At 45.4% G+C, this 17,203-nt stretch overlaps 1 long non-coding RNA gene across 2 annotated transcripts in view; it reads left to right on the top strand.

Annotated features, from left to right (window-relative positions):
- Nucleotides 1-436: 436 nt before the first annotated feature.
- Nucleotides 437-17,203, top strand: part of LOC136305438 (uncharacterized) — a 48,366-nt gene continuing 31,599 nt past the window's right edge. Inside the window, exons 1-3 of one of the 2 annotated variants that reach the window (XR_010725334.1) lie at nt 437-762; nt 7,658-7,836; nt 15,935-16,072. This is a non-coding gene — a long non-coding RNA (uncharacterized lncRNA). The remainder of the gene's footprint in view (nt 763-7,657; nt 7,837-15,934; nt 16,073-17,203) is intronic. The other variant, XR_010725333.1, reaches the window with a different exon arrangement.

Raw genomic sequence — 17,203 nt, 5'->3', positions numbered from 1 at the left:
TCTTTTCTCTGATTTATAACCATAGAGTCATTTAGCTGTGTAGGTTAAACCTGTGCTTATGGATTTCCAAGTTTTCTCTTTTAGGACAGTAGTATTTTTAGAAGACTTTTGTTTCAAGAGTTGGTATGTGTCTTAAAAACAGAGGATTTACAGCTACCAGGGTTGTTCATTAATCCAGCATTCTCTGCACAGCCTGCAACCGCAGCACCTGAAAAGGGCCTTTTTTCCACAATTCTGACTCCTTAGCCTCCTAAGACATACCGTTCCGCTATAAAAGGGGGAGTGGGGAAGGATTCTTTTGATCGGTTTCTCAGACGAAAATAAGGCGCAAACGCGGAAATATTATATCTGAGAACGGTTTATTGATAAAAAGGGAAGTGTTCCTACTAGGGGGGAGGAGGGAAGATAGGAAAAGGAGCAGAGAAGGGAAAAAGGGACAAAGAAATAAGACGGGGACAGAGTTACCACAAGAACCCCGACTCTTTGTCCGCGTCGGTTTGGCAGACGGAGCGTGCGTGCTGTGAACGGCGGTGCGTCTGCGCAGCTCCCGTGGCCCGCTGAGCGCGATTTCCAAGGGGCGGAGGTAACGTGCCTCCGGTGATGGCTACGAACGGCGGCTACGGGCAGCAGCTGTGGTAATCACGATGGCGGCAATGATCACGGCTGGATGGTGGATGCAGGCGGCGGTGGCTGCGGCGGCGGCGCACGAGGTCTTCACGGTGACGAGCTGGTTCGCGGAAACGCTGCGGCAGGGCGAAGCAGGTACGGGCAGGGAAACAGGACCACAGGGAAGAAGACGCGAGGGCGGAGGCAGAAGGGCCAAGCTGACCCTCCGAGCGAGCCCTAAGCAACCCAAGGTTAAATGACTCCAGTTGTGTAGCAGCTAGCTGCTTTTATGTGCTAAGGCTCCTCCCACAACCCGGCTTCGCGTGTATGTTTGGCGGGCATTCTTCGCGGGTATTCGGGCAGTTGACCCGCCGGCAAGTGGCTGGAAGAAGGGGGGGGGGGGGGGGGGGGCGGGGGGGGGCGGGGGGGGCGGCTCGTTGTTTAATCATGGAAGTTTTCTGTGCCCTGAGTGGCTGCCAGATGAAGCCTCTCTGGCGACAGGGATACCAGCACAGTCTTTAAAGGAATCTTTCACCTCATGAGTAACAACGTATGTTGAGGCATAAATAAAAATCAGATCGGTCCCTCTCAGAAGAAGATAGATCTGTTCCTGTGGTAGAGACCATAGCTCAGATACCACAATCGGGTCCAACACAGTGTTTATTTTGTAGAATCACAGAATCGTTTGGGTTGGAAAAACTCTCTGAGATCGAGTTCAGCCAGTGTCCCAGCACTTCCAAGCCCACTACTAACCCATGTCCCCAAATGCCACTTCTACATGCCTGTTAAATCCCTCCAGGGACAGGGACTCCAACATTGCCCTGGGCAGACTGTGACAGTGCTTGACAACATTTCCATGAAGAAATTTTCCCTAATATCCAATTTAAACCTCCCCTGGGGCAACTTGATGCTGTTTTCTCTCATCCTGCCCCTTATTCCCTGGGAGCAGAGCCTGACTCCCACCTCGCTCCACCCTCTTGTCAGGCAGTTACACAGAATGAGAAGGTCCCTCCCGAGCCTCCTTTTCTCCAGTCTAAGTCTCTGCAGCTCCTTCAGCTGTTGTTCATATGACTTGAGCTCCAGACTCTTCCCCATCTTTGCTGCCATTCTCTGGACATACTCCACTGTCTCTTCTGATGTCTGCAGTGGGATGAATTCAGATTGGAAATTTCTTTCTGCTCTCTCTGCAGACTACTTGTGCATGAGGAGCATCCTCATGAAAAGGGAAAACCTTGCATTAAGCAGGACTTGGCAACACCAAGTTTGTTCTGCCAAATTAAGCCCCACTAGAGACGTCCTCCTAGACCACAGGGATCTCCAGATCATGCCTGCTTTCATCCCTATATCCTCCTCTGAACCATAATCATCCCCTCACAGGAAGCGATGTAAGTCTTATCATCAGTGAATGACAAACCAGATGGTAAGAGCTGGGATTTAACGAGGAGTTTGAACCTGAGTCAGCCAACCAGCAAGATTTGCTTTGTCAAGTTGCCAAGCAGGCAAAACTGTGACAAGACCCCTTCTTACTCTTACAGTAGGTATTTTACTTCCTGCCATAAATGTGGCATCTGTGCTTACTTTGTTTGCGCCCTGTGTCCCTGAGGATGTTCCCCACTTTCCTTCCAAAACATTGTGTCGTTTTCCTTTGCCAGTTAATTAGGCACAGGAGGCTAGGAAGAATCAGCCCAAAATGCAGCCTGAGCCTCCACATGCCACTTAAAAGGCTCTCACAAACATCAGTACTGACGAAATTATGCTTCTTGACATCTGCCCCTGCCTTTTTGAAGGTCCATGCGTCCCTGAGGGTATTTTTAGTATTTTGTACTGAGGTAGCAGAAAGTCAGTGGAGGATTCATCTGTCTTTTGATCGTTTTTCCTGCTTTGATGGGAGCACTTCACATTCTAAGTAATATTTATGGAAGCGTGCTGTTGGCTCATATACCACCTGAGTGATGAACTAAATCTTGAGCTAAGGGAGAAGAGGTGTGTTCCCACATCCCCAGACATCACCTGCTTCTCTACTCTCACCTGCTTCAAATAAACCCAAAAGCTGTGTAACCCGAGGGTATGGAGAGGGAAACTGAGGCACAAGCTTACTGAGGAGCTAAGCTGCTCTATCCTTCTGAAGAAACAATACAGATTTAGGTGGCTGTAGGAATTTCACACTTGGTCCTTCACCCCTTTCCTTAGTCTTGAGTTCATGACCTTCAAAGCTCCCCTTGGGTCTCTCCTGCTTCTGGCTGTGGCTTTTGGTGGAATCCTTCAAGTCCTATTTGTTCTTATGGGTGGGTGCAAGTGTTCTGTCACCCCAGGTTCACATCAGTGCCTGGACTCTCTTCTCTGTCCACACTTCTGAGGTAGGTGTTAGGATTTGAGGAGCCCAGACTGGTACTTTCCAATGCCCTATCACCATAGAAATGCCTGCCATATGAGCAGGAACACCAAAATAAGTGTCACCCAGGGTATCTCTGAACCCATTAACAAATTGTGCATGGCCCATTCTTTGTTGCACAAATGACAACCACTGATCACAGAATTACAGGATCATAAAAACACAGAATGGTTTGAGTTAGAAGGGACATTAAAGTCCCAACTCTCCTGCTATGAAGAGGGGCAACTTCCTATGTTGTTCCAAGCCCCATCTAACCTGACTTTAAACTCCTCCAAGGATGGGACAGCCACAGCTCCTCTGGACAACTTGTGCCTGGGCCTCATGGGAATTTCTTCTTAATCTCTACTCTAAACCTGCTCTTTTTCAGTTTAAAGCCATCATGCACTTTCTAACAGGAGCATAACAGGGCAACATGTTACAGATGCATGAAGTCATTCTGGGCCAGATCATCGTCATGGTCTAGTGACACTGGCTTATGTTTTGCCAGGGTGCAAAGGCATCCACTACCATGTCCAGAGTCCGAAAGAACTGAATGAGCCGGGAGCAATGCCTCCCTCCGCAGGACACCTCAGCAGAGTCCATGCTGAGATACCTGCAGACATCTGAGCACTACCATGATCCTGAAACTGGTTGACCTTTGCATATGGAGAATCCACCTCATGTGGCCAAAAAATTGTCCAAGCCCCCAGCCTATGGCTTGATTTTCAGCTGAGTTGAGCTTTACACCCTTCCCGTTGGTATCACACCCAGCTGTTATCTTGCAGGTATTTATCAGGCCTTTTGTTCAAAGAATTTCCTTGGGAAGGGGTTGGTTGCATGACACAGCTTTGCAAACCGTGCTCTGTAGAGGAATTTCTACAGCTATGGGCACCTCAGGAGTACATTGACACATAAAATCACAAAATCACAGAATCACAGAATGGTTTGGGTTGGAAGTGACCTTAAAGATCATCCAGTTCCAACCCTCTTCTGCGGGCAGGAACACCTTCCACTAGACCGGGTTGTTCAAAATCCCTACCAACTCATCCCTGGGACTTTTGCATCCTGGGACATCTGCAGGAGAGAAACTAAGAATGAGCATTTATTTAGCTGGTGGGTCAAAGCTTGAATTTTTCCAGACTGTGTTAAAAGCAAATTTGACTGATGAGCAAGCCACTAATCCAAGAAAGGGGCAAACAGAGGGTAAAATCCCAAGGGGCATGGAATCACAGAGTCATTTGGGATGAAAAAGCCCTCTAAGATCATGATGTCCAACTGTTAAACGAGCACTGCCAAGGCCTCCACTAAAGCATAGATATGCCACATCCACATGCCTTTCAAACATTTCCAGAGATGGTGATTCCATCACTTCCCTGGGCAGCCTATCATAATGCCTGACAACTCTCCCAGGGAAGAATTTTCTCTTATATCCAACGTAAATCACACCTGGGACAAATTGAAGCTGCTTCCTATCGTTCTGTCACTTGTTCCCTGGGAGCAGCACCTGCCCTCCACCTGGTTCTACCCCCCGTCAGGGAGTTATGGAGAGTGAAAAGGTCTCCCCTGGGCCTCCTTTTCTCCAGTCTGAGCCTCCCCAGCTCCCTCAGACGCTCCTGGTGCTCCAGACCCTTTCCCAGCTCCGTTCCCTTCTCTGGGCACTCTCCAGCCCCTCAATGTCTTGGTTGGAGGAAGGGGCCCAGAACTGCCCTCACGACTGGAGGTGCCTCAGCAGTGCCCAGCACAGGAGGAAATGCCACATTTTTTCTGTCCACTTGTTGGATACTGGTCCTGTATCCTTTCTGATGCCTCACCACCTCTTAGGTATTGTCTGGGGTAGGAGCACCAACACTGCAAACCTCCATGCTCAGTGTACACAGCCACTATTTTTGTAGTATTGGAGCAAAGAGTATTTCCTCTTCAACTCACTGGTTAATGGTACAACCACTTAGAAGCCCAAAGCTGGCATCGGCTGTTTTCATAGCACTTGCCTTTTTTGTTCATGTAGTTTTTAAATTATTATTAACAGAGGTTTTGAAATGTAACCATTTATTCCCCTTCTCAGCTGCGCTTACACCTCCTTTTTTTCACAAGTGGAAGCAAAGTTCAGGCCAAAATTGCAAGAGAGACACTTCACAGTGAGCTTTGTGCTAGAGGGCATTAATTTATTTTTTCTTTTTAAAGTCCCACCCTCACTTTTTCCCAGCAGATAGATAGGAAGATTTATGCAAGTCAGAGAGCAAAGATTTTGGCTGTTGGCAGCAAGTCATGGTAGAGCTGCCTAGCTGCAGTCTAAAATTAGAGCACCTAAAAATTAACTGTATGTCCAAAGAACTTTGATCCTTGTGCTGAATGAGCACCACTTCAGACAGGAGAGAGAACAGGAGAATTACTAATACACAGTTGACCAGCTCCACTTTTAATCCAATTGCAGGGTGTTTTCTAAAACAAGAATTGGCATACACAGACCAAAAAAGGTGCTTTTAGTGTTTTTCTTAAATAGGTTTGTTTTCTTTGCTAAGAGAGGTGTGGGAGAATGAGACATTGGAAAGTGGTTAAACATAATAGGAAAATAAAGTTATAATTGAAGGATTGGAGACTTTCATGATCTTTTAGAAAGTATCTTGCTATACTTCTTTAAAAATGAAGATTTTCAGCTCTCACCCATGATGAAGATTGCATTTTCTTAAAGGTATCCCCAAGAAATCCTCAAACCTCTATGGTTTTTTTGTGTTTGCAGCCAGACAGCTGTGGGACAACCCCAGTCTCCAAACACAGAAACTGAGGCATAAATCTTGGAAAGGTGACCAGCCACACACAGACCATGCATTTCTGATGAAGCCAAGGCAGATGCTTCTCTTCACCTCCCTGCCTCCATCCCAGCTCTCATGCCAGACAAATTCCTAGCAAAAGCATCATACACCCTCCATCCCCTGGGCACAGCCAGGGCAAATAAGCAAGGCTTTAAAGCTATTAGCCAAGGTTGTCCTTCCCACCCCCTCACCTTTCAGCCAGTCAGACCTCTCAAGGGCTCTCCACCACCCTGGGCATGACAGGTATGGCCCCAAATCGTGTGCAGGATTCATCAGTCCCAAGATCATAAGGAAAAAAAATTATTTAAAAACGTACAAATTTGCCCAGTAGATCAGCTGCAGTTTGCAAGGAGACATATCCTAGAATTGCCCCATGGAATTAGCCCATCCTGTGGTTTCCAGCTTTCAAGGATTTTACCAATTGCAGCAAATATCCTTGAGCCCTTTGGGGCCCTCCAGCACCAGGACCCATTGCAGAGAAAAGCAGAGGCTGGGAAATCCTCCCTTTGCCCCAGATTCGTGCAATCCTTCCTGCAGGTTTCAGCCATGCACAGAGCACAGGGTGACTTCAAGCAGGGAAGAGGGAAAGATGCGTCCTAGCCTTGCAAAGTAGCCTGGTGAGAAGAGACCACCTTGCTACATGGCAGAGAGACAAGTTCCCCACTGCTGCACAGGCGCTTTGGTTTCTTTAGGTTGTGTAGCATGACATGTTTTGGGTACGTCTGCTCCATGGGAAGTGGTTGTGGGTTGTGTCTAAGGAGACTGTCTCCCTTAAGCTGGTGTATCTCTGCTCCATGTTGTTGGCTGCTTGTCTCTTCCCTTCACTGGAGAAAAGCTGCTGGTTTTTAGAAAGGGAGGATGGATCCCTCCTATGGGAGGATGCTTGTGGCTCTTTTAAAATGTTAGGAAGGGTTCCTTAGGACTGCAAACTGGGAGGTGAAGTTTGGAGGCAACAGACATTGGTTTGTTATTAAGTTCATGTCTACATCTAGGGTTTGCCTCAGTGGGAGGAGAGGAGATGAAGACTGCACATGGATGACCCTCAGCATGTGGATCTCAAAGGAGAAGAGGAAGGGGATATGCATGAGAGCACAGGGATAGGGGAGATCTTCCAGCAGCCTTCCAATACTAAAGGGGACCTACAAGAGAGCTGGAGAGGGACTTAGGCCAAGGGCCTGGAGTGACAGGACAAGGGGGAAGGACTATCCCACTGCCAGAGGATAGGGTTAGATGGGATATTGGGAGGAAATTCTTGGTGATGAGAGTGGTGAGGCCCTGGCACAGGTTGCTCACAAAAGCTGTGGCTGCCCCATGCCTGGAAGTGTTCAAGGCCAGGCTGGGTGGGGTTTGGAGCAACGTGGTCTAATGGAAGGTGTCCCTGCTCATGTCAGGGGCGTTGAATGAGATGAGATTTAAGGTCTCTTCCAACCCATGATTCTTTGATCCCAGCCCTGAAATGTTGAGGCTGAAACTGCCTCCAGTCTGAGCTGCCCTGGCCCATCCTTGGTCTGCAGGACCAGAACTTCTGTGGGCTTTGTGGGGGGGAAAGGTGCAAGACAAGAAATACATGGCCATCTGCTGCACCATTTTCCCCATTGTGTGAGATGTGGGTCTGCCCACAGGCTTGGGAGCACAGTGTAACCCCCACCTGTGCATTATGGGGGGTGCAGAGGCATCCAAGCTGCCCTTTGAGGTCTTGAACCAAACAGTTTCTGCTGATGAGGGGCTGGAAGCCAAACAAGGGGACCTAGGAGGGTCTCAGACTGAGTGAGTCTCCTTCTCAAGAATGCTCTTCCTCCCCATGCATGTTGGAAGTCTGATTTCACCATTTCAACAGAGATTTAACCATTTTCCCCCTGTATTTTCACAGATTTTCTTCCTTGGCTATGTCTGTCTGCGACTTCCAGCTACAAGACAGGATTGTGATACCAAATCAAAACTTACTGTGATACTCCTTGGACCATGCATAAGAAGCTCATGTAACACAAATCAGTAATAATGATCTGGAATTTAGCAGGACATTCAAAAGAGGCCCCAGATCTGCTGCAGGTACTCATTTTGAAGCCTTCAACTCTGAGAACAGCTGCAATCAAACCCCTGCTTGCTACTTATGCCTTGCAAAAATCATTTTGCCTCCTTTCACCCTGTCCCAGAGCTCTCTGTTCTAAATGTGGGACAGCATCACTGTCAGTAGTCTGGGAGACACAAATGGCACTAATACTTTTGCCCTGAAGTACCTCTGTTTATGAAAAGCTGTATCTCTATGCTACAGAAATAGATGGAGAAAAGTTTTAGAGCTTGTTTTCAATGCTTTAGTTTGCTGTTTTAAAGCAAGTGTGCTCACCAGCCACCACACCAATTAAAATGGAGGGTTATTTTAGCAGAGAAAAAAAAGTTAAATGCTCAATTACTAAATTGAAAAAACAGATGCAAAGAGGAAAAGCATAGAACTTGTAGAGCAAAGTGTCAGGACCTACCTGATTTTCTCCTAATGTTCTTTCTGCAGCCTGGTTTCTTCTTAGGCACTTAGAGTCCTGAAGTCATAGTCGTAGAATCCTTTAGGTTGGAAAAGTCCTCTAAGATTATTGAGTACAACCACTCCCTTAGCACTGCCAAGGGCAACACTAAATCATGTCCTCAAGTGCCACATACACACACCTTTCAGTTTCAGGAATGGTGATTCCACTGCTTGTTCCAATGTCTGAACACCGTTTTGGTGAAGACATTTTCCCTGATATCCAACCTAAGCCCCCACAACTTGAGACTGTTTTCTCTTGTCCTGTCATTTGTCCCATGGGCAGAGCCTGACCTCCACCTGGCTCCACCTTCCTTTCAGGGAGTTGTGGAGAGGGAAGTGGTCCTCCTAAGACTCCTTTTCTCTGAGCCCCCCTAGATCCTTCATGCACTCCTCATAGGACTTGTGCTCCAGTCCCTTCCCCAGCTCCATTGTCCTTCTCTGGACACCCTCAAGCACCCCTTGCTATTAAAAAAACCCAAAAGACGCTGCCTGGCAGGGCTCTGGTGCCAAAACACCTTTTCTCTGTGTCTTCGACTTACGCATGGTTGGGTATTCTATGCTGGCTCTTGAATTTCAAAGGACATCTCTGGAAGCCATGCGTGGTTGAAAATACCTCCCCATTGTGGATGAAGAAGGATCTTGAAATAGAAATTCCTCTCCTTCCCTCAGGACGGCAGCTAACACCCATTGCACTTTGCATGTTGCAGGGCAGAAAGGATTTGTGGGCATACTGTGGGAGGCTGAATCTTAATTTCTCCTGGGTCTGCCAATCTGAGCAATAACCAGAGCCTCCCCACTGTATTAGAATAGCTTGAAATGTGAGAAGCCTGTGGTTTCTATAATGTTTTTTACAGCCCTGCTACTGCAGGAATTGATGTAGAGATTACATGTGATGTGATTACATGTGATGAACTAGAGCTGCCTGAGTCTGCCATGCTGTGAAATTTAGGGGGCTGCATCACAATCAAATATAAAACTATAAAAAACTTAAGAATTAACAAAGTGCAGGAAGAGGGTGCCAGCTTTATTTCACAACTCCTGCAGGTCCCAGTAAAGTTGTTCCACACAGGCATGTGGGCTGTAGGCACCAGACAGACTCCATCTTGCAACCCTTTATTCACCAGGTTGTCATGCTGACTGCAACAAGACTGTTTCTGCAGATGCTCCCTGTGCACTCCACAGCTGCAGGAACAGGCCAGGAAATGCAGAATAAGAGTGATACTTCTTGATGCTGTCTACAGGCTGAAGGACAAAAAACTAACCTAGTCACCTGAGATTGTCTTTACTCTCTACAGAGCCTTTCAACGATTCTTCATCTCATCTCACATTTCTGGAGTGTTCTAAGAGAAGTTTATCATAGAATCAGATAATGGTTTGGGTTGTAAGGGACCTTGAAATACCATCTATTCCAACTCCCTCTTCTTCCATGGGCAGGGACATTTTCAACAAGACCATGTTGCAGGTCTTTTCAGCAATCTGCCACTTGAGAAATTTCTTGGCCAAATATGGAGCAGTGTTTTGAGGACACCCAAAACCAGATCAACAGCTTTGGGGTATAAATTGGTAGAAGGGAAATCCTCCTTTCACAGGTCATTTTCCATCAGCTCCTTTGTGCTGGAGTACTTTCAGACTCATGGAAGTCCTCATAACCCTGTGTTGTCCAACTCCAGAAGTGGAGATGATCATCAAAATATACATGTCTGTGTACACTCAACAAGCACCCATTCTGATAGAGGTTATTACTGAGATTTTACTGGATCCAACTCAACAATTAAACATGGCTTAGCCTGAAAAACTGTGGATTGAGAAGACATGATATGTGATGACATGAAGGCAGACAGAGAAGGGAATATTCTTAGATTCATACTGAATGGGGAAAAAAAAGCCATGAGCCAAAGTACATCCTTGAGAATTTGAGTTAAAATTTGGCTTAGGTATATTTATACCTTATCTGAGAAGGTTGTGGCATCTTTATCATAGAAAGTCTTTAAGAGCATATTAACATTATGTCTGCCTGGTGACATGACATGGATGGACTTGATCCTTCCTTGAGATAAAGAGCATGGCCCCACTAACCTCTTAATACCGCTTCCCAGCCCTATTTCTCTATGACTGCTATCCAGGGAACAGTAGTATCAGCTACATTGTCACCTCCACTGCTCTAAGAGGATTTCCCACAGGATGTGCCTTAGTTAATAGGCTTTGGAAGATCTTTCATGAGGCCAGTTTTAGAGTGACCTCTTAGGAAGTGCTGAATGTTTTTTCCTTCTTTCAGATACCAGTGTCCAATGGCTTTGCTTGTTACTGTTTCATTGCTTCTAATGCTTTTAACACTCCGAATGCTCTGCACTGTTCAATACAAATGAAAGTGAAGTGGTAGAAGACCTCCTTACCCAAATAAAGCTTTCAACAAAGATTAAACTTCCTGCTGCTCCAGCCATGGCCAGCCCTAAAGTTTGGCAAGAGAGAACCAGCAGCACATCCTGTCATCATCAGTGTGGTGTTCCAGGGCTGCACTGATCTCTGTGCTGCTGCACACATGCTCTCAGCGAGATGTGAAATCCATTCCATCTCAATCTTTGCCAAAAGATGTGGACATCCCAGACACAAGGAGGTCTGATACAACACAGTTGCAAGAGTTTCTACAAGGGAATTGAGGCCAAATAGAGTAGCAGGCTAAGAAGGAAGGAGAGGGGAAATAGAGAGTAACAGAGATGGCCACTGAAAAAGGAGGTGGGATTGTAGGGTCTCTGGAGCCATGGAGCTAATGTGGAGAGGACTTTTTCTGTGTCATTTGCACTAAGGAAGGGAATGATTTTTGTACCTAAATACCTGTCAAATCTGCTCATCACTTCTTTGTTTCTAATTCTTAAATAAGATTTTAGCCATTCTTGCTTGCTTGCTTTAAAATAATTGTAATTTCAACTTGTTTGGCCTATTTCTTCCTAGTCTGATACTTCTTTTTTCTCCTCCTCTTTGTTTAACTATAAGTATTCATAGAAAAGAGGGTTGATTCAGGTTATATATAAAGAAGAAGTTTTTTACTATGAGGGTGGTGAGCTGTTCTATGATTCAGGGGGATTCGGGTCTCAACTTTGATAGTCTTCCTCTGACCAGCCACAAATCACACAGATCTAGATGATCTGGGAATCTGGGCCGCAGGTCATGCTTATTGTTGCTCTCTGGCCTTGTGACATTCATGATCTTGAGTTGACAGTAGACCAGCATCAATAGAGGGGTTAAAGGAGCTCCTGCTCTACCTCTCCAGGGATTATGGATCCTATTTACTTGTAAAATGCTTGGCAGTTCCTGGAAGCAAGGCACGCTATGGGATTTGTAGGTAATGTCAAAAACACAGCATGGAAAAATCTGGCACCCAGCTCATTGCCTTATCTGAGGGACACCCTGATTCTAGTGAGCCAGCATCTCTAGATTTTGGGGTTGTTGATGAGAAAAATGAGGTGCTTAGCCTTCCTAGGAGATCCTGCCACACGGCAGCTTAGAGGATCTCCCTCTCAGAAGGAGGAAGCTAAAGACTTCGTAAATAATTCTGAAAATCCTCACAGCCCGTTTACTCACAGCCCTGTTTACTTGCTCTTGACAATGCAACACTGCTCTCCTAGTTCAAAGTATCTGTGATGTGGAGGTGAGTTTCTCAGCATCCGCATGCATCCTTCTCCATGAAACTTCTGTTTGTGATGAGCAACCAAGTTCTGTCCTTGCTGGCAGTGGTGAAGATAAAAGCACTGCTTGCTAGCACTTGTTCCTTTCAATTCTAGGGGATCAGAAAACTTTCTTTACCAAGAATTAAGCATGATTTTTTTTCTTTGCATTATTTTTCTTCTGTGCATGCACAATTTTCTATGAATGCATGATATTCTGTGCATTCATAGTTTTCTGCAAGCATTTCATAAATCCAAGCGATTTCAAATCCTTCCTGTAGTGCTTTCTGTATGTAATTTTCTGTGTGTCTTGAATTGCTCATTAAAATCATGTTTGAGCTATATTTTGTTGGCTTCTTATAATCTAATAAAATATGAATCCCTTTAGCTTACAGGAATTATTTCGTATCCTGGCACCCAAGATGCTGGCTAACAACCTGATTTTACAGGTGCTTTCCCACCTTATAAGTGCATTCTCTGTTTTGAAGGTCACATGTTGCCTGAAATACACAAACCCCCTGTGCCCCAGAGACATGGTAGCTCAGTAGGTCAGTAACTTTGCCAGCCCAAAGTTAATAGTTTAGCATCTCCAAGGGGGCTGGGGTCAGGACGTGGGTAGGAGTAAAACCAAGCACAAACTTGAAAAATGGATGAATCGTATCAAATAATTCCTTAAATCAAATATATACCCTCCTGCCTTGTTGGTCATTGTAGATTATTTCTTCACTGATGCGTTTTTATAACCTGAACAAGGTGGTTTGCCAAAATCCTTAATCAGATGTTTCCCCCAAGAAATGTGTCAAGAGGTGAGCTCACATGATGGGAGATGCAGAAGAGAGTTCATTGGGTATAAGTCAGGACTAAAATTATCTCAAAAAATAAGTGTCAATACTCTTGAGGAGACATGTGCTTTCTAAATGTTTTAAATGTTATTGTTCCAAATGTTTAACTTGAAAAGGAAACAACGAAAAAAAAAAGTAATTTCTTGTTTTGGATTTGGTTTTGTGTTCCTTCTAATGCAAAGTGATGGGTTTCAGATGCACTTACAATTTTATTTCCTTTCTTGAAAGATATGCCATAAGGGAGGGATATTTAGCATACCACATTTTGGGACTTTCTTGAACTAAAGGCAGCAAATCTTTCCCTGAGCAGGAAACTACACATTTTTCTGCAAAAGCAGAAAACCCTTTGATTATGTTTGCAACAACAGGCAATCTCTAAATCCCATTCTCAAGGCAGTACAACAACTTTGCAGCACTAGAGCTGCAGAAGGGCGAAAAAGCGTTTTTTGCTTGGCTTTCCTCCTCATGGAGAACTAGTCCATATTTTTTATTCATCAGTCATCAGAGGTTTTCTTCTGAGCCTCATGATCTGAACCTGTTAAGTAAGGCCAATCCAGATTAGAGCCTCTTGCAGCAGAAATACAGGAGAGATCAGGAGGGAAGAGGTGGGAGGAAGAGACAGGCAAGTGGGGAATACCAAGTCACCACACTTTTATTTCTTACTGTATTTTCGAATTTAGAATTTTCATGTAAGTTCCAAAAAAGGTGAAATTTGAAATTTCTGCAAGAAAGGGAATTGGATGTATCTCTTCTCCTTAGGCTTGTTTCTCAGATCAAAACCAGCTGAGTAAGTAGGGAGTGGACATGCTGGAAGGAAATATACAGTGTCGTTTTAGCTTTAAGTGGTCCTTATTTTGAGGTGACAGCTTGGAGGTACCTCAGTTGAGGGTGCCTTGAAAGTGCCTCCAGTTGGGTCAGGTTCAAATTGAAGAGTCACATCGAAACATTGTTTGGTTTGGTTGGTCTGAGCACTTTTCTTTTTAGGCTTCTCCTGCCTTGTGTAGCCTCAGAGGAGTTTTAATTCTCCAGACAGCTCTGTGTGAGGCTGAAATAGCACAAAAGCTTCTTGACTTAGTGTTTTGCTCAGAGACAGCTCTGGCCTCTTGAGATGAGACCTCTCATTATGCTGAGCTCCCTGAATAGATCCCTGGCTGCAAGGATGCCTATGAATTATTGTTCTTACTGTTATAATTAACACCAGCCCAGGCACTGACCTCTCTACCCTGGGTTATATAGGTCCCCGAGGGATCAAGGGTATTTTCCTGTCTGTGAGATAAAACTGACCTTGAAGGAAGCCAATTATGTCCAGCCAACACTCTGACTCCTCCTCTCCAGCTTTGGATCTCTCTGACCACCCCAACAACTTGCAGACAGCTCCAGCATCCTCCTGCCCATGCCTCCCTGAGATATTTTCCTTACCACCCATTTTCTGCCTTTTCTGTCTGTCAGAATGGTATCACAAGCCAGGAAGGTGATGGGCCAGCCCATCTCTCAAGTAAGTGTGTCTCTGGCACCAGGGGTATCACTGTGACAGCCCCAAAAGGATAAGACTGAGGCCTCTGTGAACAATTGGGAACACATCTTCTAACATGGCTTCTCAGTGGGGTAGAAGTCTCTACTACTGACCAAACCCCTCTTGTCAGTGCTAATATCTGCCATCCTTGTCTGGGACCTTGCATCCTGCCCCTCTCCATTTCCTACACCCCTAAAATATCACTGCATCTCTGCAAATCCTCTCCCTCCCCTCACTGCTGATTTCCACCCCAACAGCAGCACCTTCACTATTGTTCCCCTTTGTAGTAGTTTGAAGGCAAAACAAATGAGAGGCTCCAAGTCAGAGATACAATTTAATAGAAAAAAAAGGAAAGAAAGTAAACTAGAATAGATGGAATAATACAAAAGACCACTGACAGAGTCAGAATACAACCTGAGCGTAGTGATGGAAGCAGTCCAGATGAGGTGGTCTTCCTGAAGCAGTGGTCCTGTAGAAAGGTCTGGTAGCTCGGGTCCTCTGGGAATCCAGTGGGTAAGCGCCCCTCTAGTGTTCAGAGTCTCAGCTTATATCCAGGCTGGAATGCTTGGTTCCTCCCTCTGGGCGGAGCATCTCACAATGGGATGGTGAGTCATGTGATAAGGCCTGATGGGCCCATTAACAGGAGGTAGTCCAGGAGGGGGTTATCTGTGAGCTGTGTAGCAAAGGTGCTGATGGGCCGATTAACAGAAGATAAGCCAGAGTGGAGGAGGCAGGGAGCACTGCCTCACCTGGTTTCAACAGTTCATGAAGATGGTGATAGAATATACTTCAACCCAGGACACCCTTGCATCAAGATCTCAGTGTCTTGTCCTCACCTCTGGAGACCTCCCCCATTCCCACAGCACACGGTGCTGTGACTCCGGGGACATCCGCATTGCTTCCCTCTGGCACTGGTCTCCACTGGAATGTTTCCAGAAGGTCATGGCAACATTCCTGAGATCTGGGTGGATGGCCATGCAAAAGGAAAGGCAGAAGAAAGGATAGAGAAAAAATCCTGGAGCTAGGGTATAGCTTGGATGGTGATTAACTCCAAGAGAAAAGGGTGGAGTGGAAGATACTTTTTTTGTTTGTTTGTTTCTGGTGCAGAACATCTTCCTTCTGCTTGGGCACCTCTGCCTTAACTAAGAACAACAACAACAACAAACCAAACCAAAACAAAAAACAAACAAAAACCCACACAAACAAAAACACAACCAAAAACAAACAAAAACCCCAACAACAACAACAACAACCAACAATAAACACAAACAAACACAAAAAAAACCCACCAAAAAAACCTAGATAGCAAGCAAGAAATCATTAGCATGTGACCTGTTTTATTGGACTGGATTGAGTGTGGGATTACAGGAGTGTTTAGAATGTTGAGCAGGGTTCCATTAAATTCTTCCTTGCTACTGCTTGTTTTCTAGAACTGGGAGGGATTGCGGGGGCGGGCATTATTCAGATTATGAATCTGGTGGAATCCTTGCAGGCTTGGTCAGGACAGGAGGCAGGAAAAGGAAACAAACCCCAATGATGGCCTAGTATTGTAAGTTGAGACAGAGTTTTAAGTTTTTAAACAAGTTTTTCTTGTTAAATGCACTTCTTGCAGATTCGGGAACAAAAATGAAGTGCATATGATCTGCAGGATTTTTGGTGGCTCCTTGCAAGTTGGGAGGAGGAGGAGAGGAAGAGAAAGAAATGAAGGGAGGGAGAAAGAAGAAGATGAAAGAATCAAGATTCTGTAAAGGTGAGCTGAGCAGATGGCTTCCTGCTGCCTGAAACTTGCATGCTGCAAAATCCCATTAAGTGGAAAGTTCAGTGAAGTTCTGGATATCAAAAAGAAGCAGCTATATAAAGTCTTGATCACCTGCCAAATGTGGCTCCCCCAAACCCCAATGAATATTTCTGGCCCAAATCACTTTTCCCTTCCCCCATGTCCTGGTCATGCTTCTCTTTCTTAAGAAAATTGTCTCATTTGTAAAACAAAATGTACAGTGTCCTTGTTACCACCGCTGGTGACTGGTCATGGTCCTATGCAAGGGTGTCTGGGATTAAATTAACCAAATTGGAAACAGGATTCCTAGAGCCCAGTTATGGTAAACCCTTTGGATGAGCCCTTAGACATCATAAATTTATTTCTAATCTTTATTTCTAAACTAATTATTAAAGGACATATTCAGAGCAGGCAGCAGGCAGCTCAGAGAAAACTGCAGTGCCAGGTGTAGATGGAGCTCTGGTGGCAAGAGTTGAAGGCAAGAGGCAGCTGTCAACCCTTTGCAAAACAAAAGGGCACAGGGACCAGTGGCACAGCCAGGTGAATGGCTGTGCCAAGACACATCAGGAACTGAAGACTTGAGGAGAAGAGTCCAGACTTCCCACACACTCAGATAATAAGGGCACATAAACTGAGGGTTTCTTTTTTTGGAGATTCCTTGTCACTTCTGGAGGCTCCCACCCCAAGCTGTTATTTTGTTCTTGCATTGTGAAATTATTTGAAGGATCCAGATACCTGAGACTGTGCTATGGGAAAGATGTGCTAAGATCCAGATGTGCTATGGGAAACCAGGGGTGGGAAACCAGTAAGGAAGCCCAATCTGACTGTGAGTGTGGAATGTGGAGCTGCCAAGGGGCCTTGGTCCCCACTCAGGTGGTGTGAGTGTGTCAGTGGGTCCTGGTTTCTTCATAATAATTAGAAATATTTTATAGTTCTAATACATATTTCTAATGGTGTTTATTTAATTTCTTTTGTGCCAGTGGGCTATGACATCGTGCTGCTGAGGGTGCTTGGCATCATGCTGGGCATATGATCGTTCTGATAAACTGTGCTTCAGGTGGTGAGAAAAGAGCCCAGAGCAATTAAAAACATGAAGAGCACCAA

Source organism: Chamaea fasciata, unplaced genomic scaffold, assembly GCF_029207755.1.
Source record: "Chamaea fasciata isolate MVZ Bird 193981 ecotype frontalis unplaced genomic scaffold, bChaFas1.0.hap1 SCAF_2, whole genome shotgun sequence".
Classification (NCBI taxonomy): Eukaryota; Metazoa; Chordata; class Aves; order Passeriformes; family Sylviidae; genus Chamaea; species Chamaea fasciata.
The sequence above is the reverse complement of the archived record's forward strand: the minus strand, read 5'-3'. Positions and strand labels throughout refer to the sequence as shown.